Source organism: Berghia stephanieae, chromosome 1, assembly GCF_034508935.2.
Source record: "Berghia stephanieae isolate SIO BIC M18660-M18661 chromosome 1, UCSD_Bste_1.3, whole genome shotgun sequence".
Lineage (NCBI taxonomy): Eukaryota > Metazoa > Mollusca > Gastropoda > Nudibranchia > Aeolidiidae > Berghia > Berghia stephanieae.
This window is the reverse complement of record NC_088360.1, coordinates 37,534,517-37,544,588: the sequence shown is the minus strand read 5'-3', so window position 1 is coordinate 37,544,588 and position 10,072 is coordinate 37,534,517. Positions and strand designations below refer to the sequence as shown.

The 10,072-nt window shown below is 34.3% G+C and overlaps 1 long non-coding RNA gene across 2 annotated transcripts in view; it reads right to left on the bottom strand.

Annotated features, from left to right (window-relative positions):
- Nucleotides 1-2,137: 2,137 nt before the first annotated feature.
- LOC144973723 (uncharacterized) overlaps nucleotides 2,138-10,072 on the bottom strand; it is a 16,755-nt gene continuing 8,820 nt past the window's right edge. The window contains exons 1-2 of one of the 2 annotated variants that reach the window (XR_013645610.1): nucleotides 7,927-8,196; nucleotides 2,138-5,387 (exon numbers count right to left, since the gene is read on the bottom strand). This is a non-coding gene — a long non-coding RNA (uncharacterized LOC144973723). Of the gene's footprint in view, nucleotides 5,388-7,926; nucleotides 8,197-10,072 lie in introns of those variants that run through there. The other variant, XR_013645611.1, reaches the window with a different exon arrangement.

The window sequence follows — 10,072 nt, the reverse complement described above, 5'->3', positions numbered from 1 at the left end:
GACCCACCTTGTAGGGATAGGGTTAACAACAAGAATATCACAAACATACTAAGTCTAAAAATCCATGTTCAGCACAAGAAGATTTTGCATTAAATTCAAAACACATTGCAAGAAAACAAACACATTTTGCCTGCTACTGCTAGTGCTAGGCTTGTTAATTACAATTGCTAGTTGAACATTCATATAGCTGGCTTAACATGAATTCTTGATCTTGATTTCCGATTGCATATTTCATGTCAACAAAGCATATATACTATTCCCCTGATGTATGTAAAAAATATATAATTTGCATGTACATTTCTAATTTTTGTATGATATTTTCATTGATGCAATATGGATAGAATGTCATCAAATTTTATGCGATCATCTAGCTAATCTATACACGAACATCCAAACTATAGATATTGTCTTTCTTTGTCTTTGTTAGTGTCATCTCGCATTACATATTATATTACTTGGACCTTTTGTAGTGCATTGTGTATGTTTCGATTCCTAACTGATCGATTATTACCACACATAAAAATGCTTCTCTCACTCCACAAGATTTATGATTGAACCACTGAGTTCGAGAAAACCATACTCAAGTGTATTATCATTTATAATGTAATATAATTCACATTCCTTAGTAATTGTAATTGATGGCCTTTACTATTTCATACAACATATTATTATTTAACTCCCTTTGTTTGAGAAAGAGAAGTTTAAATAAATGAAATGTGTAGATGTGTACCAAAATCTGTTGTTGTGTTTTATTGTTATTTGTTTGAGTTAGTTTTCTTTGTTGTAATTTTTTTTTAAGTCCCTGTTAGCAGGACTATGCTAAGTTTGTGTCGCTCTGCCACATTTGGTATGAGTATGACACTTGGCTTCTGACCTATAGGTCCCTGTCTCAAGACCTGCTGGCAGATCAAGACAAGGTAGTGCATTATGGAGTCTTAGGAGAAGGCTTTAATTCACGTTATCACTCTGTACTCCAGTGTAAAATTAGTAACTGGCAAGTAACAGTGTTCTCTGTCAAAAAAAATATGTACAATTAACCCATATATAATAGGGCTTTTTTAAAGTCCCCGTTTTTTTCTCCCTCTTTGCCATAAAAAAAAATTCCCGACTATAGTAGTGATTTTTAAGAGCATAATCAGTTATAACAGGGGTGCAGAAACAAACTCAATATTTCCAAATACAATGCGTTATAAATATATTAGCCACATTACGTTCAGGTAAGCCTACTGCTAAAGGCAATGGAGAGCTGGGCTGGACCTGGTTCGAGAATACATACTCTGTGTGAGTGTGTAGGCTACTTACTACTATACTAATATGAAAATTGAGGATAATTTCTCTTTGTGGCGGTGTAGAATAAATACTAGATATAATTTTCAGTAGATAGCACAAAACACATACTCACAATGGTCAGTGTGAAGGTGAATAAGAAGAGAGAGTAATTGTGATTTGGGTTATTTCCATGAAAATTCGGCTATAACACAGTTATAACAGGTATTATGGTTCGTCCCACCCTACTGTAATACGGCATTAGAGACAACATGACTTATTCATGTTAAATGTCATTGTTGTTTTGTTTTGTTTGTTTTTTGGGGTTTTACGGTGCTTGCAACACATTTAGGTTATATCAGCGCCAGTAAAAAGGAAGAAAATGGAATAGTCAAAAGTTCTAGAATTACAATCACCCAAGAAAAAGTAAGACAAAGGGAAATTGGTTCAAATAGGGAACAGATGTAGATTCCAAGAGCACACTATCACTATCAGTGTACTTAGTTTGAGATCACCTAAATGTCTCTGCCTGTCACAAGCACAGGTCCCCTCTAAGAGGAACACACAAATCATATATAACAATGTTATTAACATGTAAACAAAACATAATACAGTACATAACAGAGAGATGATTTACATACAAGACAAAATATATCATCTCCCAAAACTCTTAACTACACATTTGACTGTTTCCCTCAGCAGCAAGGGTAACCAGCCACGGCCAGGACAAAACCAAGTAAATTCATTCTAAGACAAAAACAGAAAACATGTTGGAAAACATACATAGAGGGATAGAAGACAGTAAGTGCTTCCCTACCCAGATGTCACTGTTGGATTAGGACCATTTGTAAAATGAGTTGAATACAAATCGTTGATTTCATGTACTATCATAAGCACAATTTATTGATTTATTTAAAATAATAGTACGTGAAATGAATGACGAAAAAGTAGATGGTGTGCTTTACAAAAACTCACTTTCAAAATTTTCCGATTTATTGATGGCAGAATAATCGCTTTTTTCCACCATGTCTAACAGACACAGCTACATTATTGGTATTGAGTGTGTTTAGGGACAGGGGTTAGTGAAAACTTTGAATGACTTGGAGTGGGTCATGTGGTCTACCTATTGAGCAGTTGGGAGCCTCTTCTCCCCCCCCCCCCTCCACACCTTGATATATGGGTAGGAGTGGGACTTTTATAATGTATATTTACTTTTCTTTTTGTCTATCTGGAATTAATCTACAACAAAAATTCATAAGCTGCCATGTTTGGAATGGTGGCAATGTTTTTGTTTTCTTAAGTGCTGGCAACACTCATAGGTATTCCTGCACATGCAACAGGGAATATGATGGGGAAAGTTATATAAAAATGTAGATCTGCACAAGAAAAAGCATGATACAGCAGGACCAGTTCAAACAGATAACAGGAGTTGGTTTGAAAAACAACCTATCTATCCATCCAAGCTTGATAACACCAATACTTTTGGTTGTTTTAAGGGTTTTACGGCGCTAACATCACATTTAGGTCATATAAGCGCTACTAAAAAGGAAGAAAATGGGATGGTAAAAAAAAACTATAGATTTATAAGTAAAAGCACCAGAGAAAAAGTATGACTAAGGAGACTGCCTGGTTCATCTAGTAGTAGATTCCAAGAGTAAATCTCTAAGTCTAAGTACTTTATTTGAGTCACTTAAAAGTTACCCAGCCAATAGCACAAGAGCCCACATTCTCCACCCAGCACCAATTCTTTTGTTTTTGTTTTTGTTTTTAAGGGTTTTACGGCGCTTGCAACACATTCAGGTCATATCAGCGCCAGTAAAAAGGAAGAAAATGGGATAGTAAAAAGTTCTAGAATTACAATAAAGCATCCAAGAAAAGGTAAGACAAAGGGGAATTGGTTCAAATAAGAAACAGGTGTAGATTCCGAAAGCACTCCATCAAAGTACTTAGTTTGAGATCACTAAAAGTCTCATCCAGACACAAGCACAGGTCCCCGCTAAGAGGAACACACTAAAATGTTTTACAAATCATATATAATATAAAGAAAGCATAATACAGTGCATAACAGAGAGATGATTTACAATGAAAAAAATATCATCTCCCAAAACTAACTATACATTCGACTGCTTCCCTCTCAGCCAAAGACTCCGGCCAAGGTCAGGACAAAACCAAGCAATCTCACCCCAAGACAGAGACAGAAAGCAATTGGAAAACAGATAAAGGGGGATAGAAGACACAGCAAGTACCACCCTGCCCACTATGGGAGGTAGGAACCCCACCCAGACCAATTCTTTAAGTTGACTCCTTGACACACAGAAGACAATGATCCTCCCCTGAGTGGTACCTACACTCACACTCAAAATATACATTTTACGTAGGCATACTGAGTAATAAACCATTATGTTTGTTTGTTTTGTTTTTAAGGGTTTTACGGCGCTTGCAACACATTTAGGTTATATCAGCGCCAGTAAAAGGAAGAAAATGGGATAGTAAAAAGTTCTAGAATTACAATTAAAGCACCCAAGAAAAAGTAAGACAAAGGGGAAGTGAGAACAAATAGGGATCAGATGTAGATTCCAAGAGCATACCACCAATGTACTTAGTTTGAAATCACCTACAAGTCTCATCCAGACACAAGCACAAAATCCAACAAAGAGGAACACACTCAAATGCTTACATTATACATTCAAAATAAAAATAATACACAACAGAGAGATGATTTACAAGGAAAAAAAATATCATCTCCCAAAACAATAACTATGCATTTGACCGTTTCCCACCCAGCTAGGATTCCGGCCAGGGCCAGGACGAAACCAAGTAATCTCATTCGGAGACAAAGACAGAAAGCATGTTGGAAAACAGATATAAGGGGATAGAAGACACAGTATGTACCTCCCTGCCCGCTATTTAAACCATTATGAAATATAATATAGAGAGAAAGATAAATATAATTTATATGCATATCACCTCTCAAAAAGATACACATGCATCTGTCTGCCTTTCTCTGAGGAAAAGACAAAAGGGAAGTCTCATGCACAACCAAATAGTTTTAATCTAGAACAAGACTCCTTGGTAGAAGGAAGAAAAGACTTGGAGAGTAGAATAAATAGCAAAGGTTTGGGCCCAACAGCTTGGGGAGATCTATCCCTTCACAAAGCCAAATGGGAGAATAGATTTAAGGAAGAGAAAGCATGTTTATTCAGGAGGATAAAGATCTCTGCAACCTGTATATATGACATTGCTTTGGATCAGTATGAATATGATGTCATTAAAACACGTCTAAAAGTAAAAATAAAAAGGTTTGTTTATGAATGTGGTCCAGCAAGACATGTTAAGCCTACATACAAAATAAATACGTAAATGTAACATTTAAATACTTCTTTACATAAATCTAATTTGTACTGCAACTAGCATTATGAAATTGGATCCAACAAAGACATGAACACTTCCTGGTTTTTCAAATATTAAGACATAAACCAATGGCATCCCACATTGAATAATAGCTCTAATCCATAATAAACAAATTACTCAATCCACTGGCATAAATTGTTTCTTGGAACACTTGAATTCTAGAATCTTTTCAAAAGGCATGCTGAATGATCACTACGAGAAACTTTTTCATGCACTGGTTATTGTTCAGAATACTTCCATGCCACAGTGCCTTCACCATTCAAAACTGAAATGAAATCAGATGAAATGTTTGTCTCTCAAGCAAAATTTACCAGAAGTTGATATCGGCAGGAACCATGAAAATCACAAAATGAGTCATCCTTCAAACTTTCATGAACAATGATACTTCAAAGGTATGGTGCCACATTGCATGGGTTCATAAAATATCTTAGACCTCTGGTAGGTCAAGCGTGAAAATGATTTTATTTTAGTTTATTTATCTCCAAATTTCATTTAATAGTGCAGTGTGTTCTATTCTCAAGCTGCAGATGATAAGCAGCATGATAAGGCAATTTTTCTTGGACAAACAACATTAGAAAACGACTAAATATCCTGCTTTCTGGTCATGATTTCTTGTCTTTATTCAGACCGGCTTCTTGTTTTAATTTCTTCAGAAGATCTTTAGTGTTCTTTTCAGCATCCTTGGTATCACGTCTTAGTAGACCCTGGTTCTGTGAAAAATAAATATAAAAATATTTCTAGCAGTTAAGAGAGACGTTAAATAGAGCTAGAAAACAGCTGCAAAACGGAGAATGTTCTGTACGGTAAAGTTGAGTAACCTCGCCAGCAGGTAAATTCACTGCAACCCTCCACCCCCAAGAAATAATGCCTGGTAAAGACTTATCCTTCCCCCACTTAGCATTGGAACAGTCCATATTCAAAAGACAAGAATGTGTGTATTGCTTCAGTTTTCAGGAAACCATTAAAAAAAATACTAAAAGTTAGAGGATGTCAAAATGACTTGTCATAACAAGATGTTGTGAAATTTTTGACTTTTCACTTGTAAAGGCATTCCTACACTAAAGTTTCTCACTTTGAGCATTTGAATGTGAAGGCCCTGGACAAAAAATCAATGCGTTATTCACTTTGTTGCCATCCATATCCATTTTAAAAGTAAATTCTTATCAGAATAAAAAATATTTAAGACATTATTTCAAAATTATATACTTTCAGGTAAATTTTCCAGTACTTTCAGATAAATTCACAGTACATCACTATCATCATTCAATAAGTATTCCAAAGATGATCATTTGCATACAATAGAAATTGTACACAAGCACTGAAATCTATGATGAGAAAATAGAGTATGGAAAAGTGCCAAATGAAAGTAGAATAAAAAGTCATGGGGTCTAAGCCAAACTCAGGATCCAATTGACACGACACCCTCTGCATGGTCGAAAGAAAAAGGACAGCGAGCGGTTGCACAGCCAACTGAGCTATCAGCCAGACAAAAATATGACTTTCAAATTTAGTACCAATCATGCGCCCCTCTACTCTCAACTACAGCGGGGACCACAACAAGGTTGGTTAATAAAACAAACCCTGCAAACTCCTATAGTGGATGAGCAAATTAAGTTATCCACCGTCCTCTGTATGAAACAAGACATGGTAACACATAATCTATAGGACCCAATTGGAACAGCTCTGATATTGGGTTTAATAAAATTCAGAAAAAGTGTGGAGTGGGCATTTGTATCAATAATGATGAGAAAAATAGGGTATGTCGAAGTTCTGGATGAAAACAGAGAATTAAAAGTGCCAAACTCATAATCCAATTGGATTTTTTTTTCTGGTCTAATATAGATAAATTTCCTTTTTCCATTGGAGAATTCATATCACTTTAACTCCCAGTGAACAACTCAGTATATCAACTAGTAGTACTTGAAGTGGTGCCTGTAAGTGGAATTTCAGCCACCGATGTTATGTAATTGTCAAAAACTAAATTAAATTGAAATAAACCAAAAAAAATGTAATATACTGCAACAGGGGACTATTCAGACTCGAGTCCGAATAGCCCCATCTATTACTTTTATTATGTTATTGTAGGCACTTTGATAAAATTTTCAAACTCAAAATATCTTGATTTGACTCAGTCAGGGGGATGGGACTTGAAAAAAACAAAAAAATTGATACCTTATTTGTTTCTCTACGACCTACGGTTCCAGAGTTATTTATATTTTTTCTATTGAAATTTTTTGTCAATTTTACAGAGAGAATCTGTGATCTCACTGCTGCCTCAAAACCAGCATCTCGCGGCGATCGGGAAATTTTGAGTTTTACAGTCAACATGACCCACTTATTGTTTTCAGTAATTTTGTTTCAATTAAAAAATAAATGGCAAGTGTTAGGTATCATTTTAATGGTCAGAAAATAAGCTTTATTTTCATATAAATCATTTTTATGGATGGAAAGTATGGAAAAAATTAAGGATCAATGGAAAGGGGAAAAAATATGAGGTTTTTGTCCTAAAAAGTGGGGTTGATGGCGGAAAAAATAAAATAATGAGCGAGTGTATCAATTTTGATGAAATTTGGCAGAGATATTCTTCCAATTAATTGTCTATCGATGTATGAAGTATAATTAAAATGTATCCATAATTTAAAAAGTTCTTATAATTCAAAAATTTATAAATTTTTATTACATAAGCTTTCTGAGAAATACAATCAGGAATTAAGAATGAAATACACCGTTAGAAAGCTTGTTTTGTGCCCTTTATAATGATACCAAAGTTAGTCACATAGGTTCACAAATAACGCCATGGTGACCAAAACAGTAAAGGGTCAAAAATAAAGTTACAAAAAACGAGTTTCACCTTACAGTGAGCCTATCGGCGGCCACTGGACTGGAGTTATCAAAGTGCCTAGTTATTGCTAAACATTTCAAACTACAAAAAAAAAAAAACAACAGACAAAATGCAAACAAACTGGATAACAGAAAATAAGGTCAAAATCACCAAAGATTTTTAAAAAAGGAAGTTCTCTTGGTCTTATTATGCAGTTAAAAAATAAAGTAAAAAGTGAATATCAAAATCTATTACTATTAGAACCAAAAATATATAGGAATCTAGTGACAGTTGCGAGCTAAAAATTTAGGAGTGTACTTTGGCTCTACCCTTTCATGTATTGATCATGGGGTGGGGATTGGGGGGGGGGGGGGGGGGGGTGGTCCAAAATGAAACATTTTTAAAAAGCAGTTCAACTGACTGTTCACCTCATTCATTTTCTCAAAAGTTGACGAATCTTGAGAAGGTGTGACTGCATAAAATAAGGCACCTCCAACTGCTGAAAAGCCAACAACATAGAGAAAGGACTGAACTGCCTTTGACATTTGCCTGATCATTGGTTAGTTTACGCTAAATATGTCTAAACAAGGTGCACCCGCACAGTAAAAGTAAAAGTAAAGGCAAAGGCCTTGGGGTCAGTAGAGATCGCGAGTGTTTTGTTTTCCATTTGGAGAGGGTCACAGGTCACTACTCACTACTCTCTCGCTGTGAAGTAGTCGATTCCGTTGTCTTTTAAAGTAAAATTTCAACGCACATTAAATGGCATCAACATAATAGAAAACAATGTTACTGAAACAAAAATTCATGCATGACGAGCTCTATAACTATAACTTTAACTAGATTAAATGGGTTTTTTCTTTCTTTTTCATATTCTTGACTGTTCTCACTTTCTCTACTTATCGGTCTGATCATTAGAGAGCTTCGGAATGAACGACCCGGGTTATAATATAAGAAGCATTGTCTGCTTTCTCCCTTGACCATAGAAAGCTGCCCCCCCCCCCCCCCCTCCCCCAACACACTCTCTCTCTCTCTCTCTCTCTCTCTCTCTCTCTCTCTCTCTCTCTCTCTCTCTCTCTCTCTCTCTCTCCCTCTCTCTCTCTCTCTCTCTCTCAAGTCAATAATAATGGTAATAACAATAATAATGATATAATGATGATGATGATAATAATAATGATAATAATAATAATAATAATAAATAATAATAATAATAATAATAATATATAATAATAATAATATAATAATAATAATAATAATAATAATAATAATAATAATAATAATAATAATAATAATAATAATAATAATAATAATAATAATAATAATAATAATAATAATAATAATAATAATAATAATAATAATAAAAATAATAATAATGATGCTGATGATTATGATGATGATGATGATGATGATGATGATGATGATGATGATGATGATGATGATGATGATGATGATGATGGTGGTGGTGGTGGTGGTAGTGATGATGATGCTGATGATGATGATGATGATAATAATAATAATAATAATAATAACAATAACAATAATAATAATAATAATAATAATAATAATAATAATAATAATAATAATAATAATAATAATAATAATAATAATAATAATAATAATAATAATAATAATAATAATGATAATAACAATAATAATAATAATAATAATAATAATAATAATAATAATAATAATAATAATAATAATGACGATGATGATGAGTAAGTATTATTTGGGAAAGTATTGTACTGTTATTGATAAAGATGATGATGATGATGATGATGATGATGATGATGATGATGATGATGATGATGATGATAATGATGATGATGATGATGATGATGATGATGATGATGATGATGATGATGATGATGATGATGATGGTAGTGCTGGTGGTGCTGGTGGTAATGGTGCCGATGGTGGTGAGAAAAAAGGAAAAGAAAAAGAGACTTACAGAGAGTGAGAGAGAGAGAGAGAGAGAGAGAGAGAGAGAGAGAGAGAGAGAGAGAGAGAGAGAGAGAGAGAGAGACGGACAGACACACTCACACATTAACACACACACACACACATTCACACAAACACACACACACACACACACAGAGAGAGAGAGAGAGAGAGAGAGAGAGAGAGAGAGAGAGAGAGAGAGCTGTGCCATTATCGTGAGCATGTTATTCTTGCCCTTTTCAAATTCATCATCTTGTGCCATTTAAAATTCTAATTATGATTTCAATATCAAATGTCAAGGCTTGTAGTTGTTTATATTTTTATATCGATTACCCTCTCAACCCCCCCCCCCCTCCTTCCCATACAGCTTATATATTTTGATATTCGATTTGAATATACAACTTGACAGCACCAGCAGCAGCTGAAGTCCATTACAAATCCATACATAAAGTTACGGGTACTAATAATTTCCTTACAGCAACATAGTTCCAATTTCATCTCTGTTTAATCAGCAAAATGCTAATTTTGTAATTATGGAAACCGTGTATAACATTTGCATATATTCATAGATAAAACTAATTTCAAGTCATAGGACACGTTCAAATTATTTGCCATTTGACTTAATTTTTTTTTCCT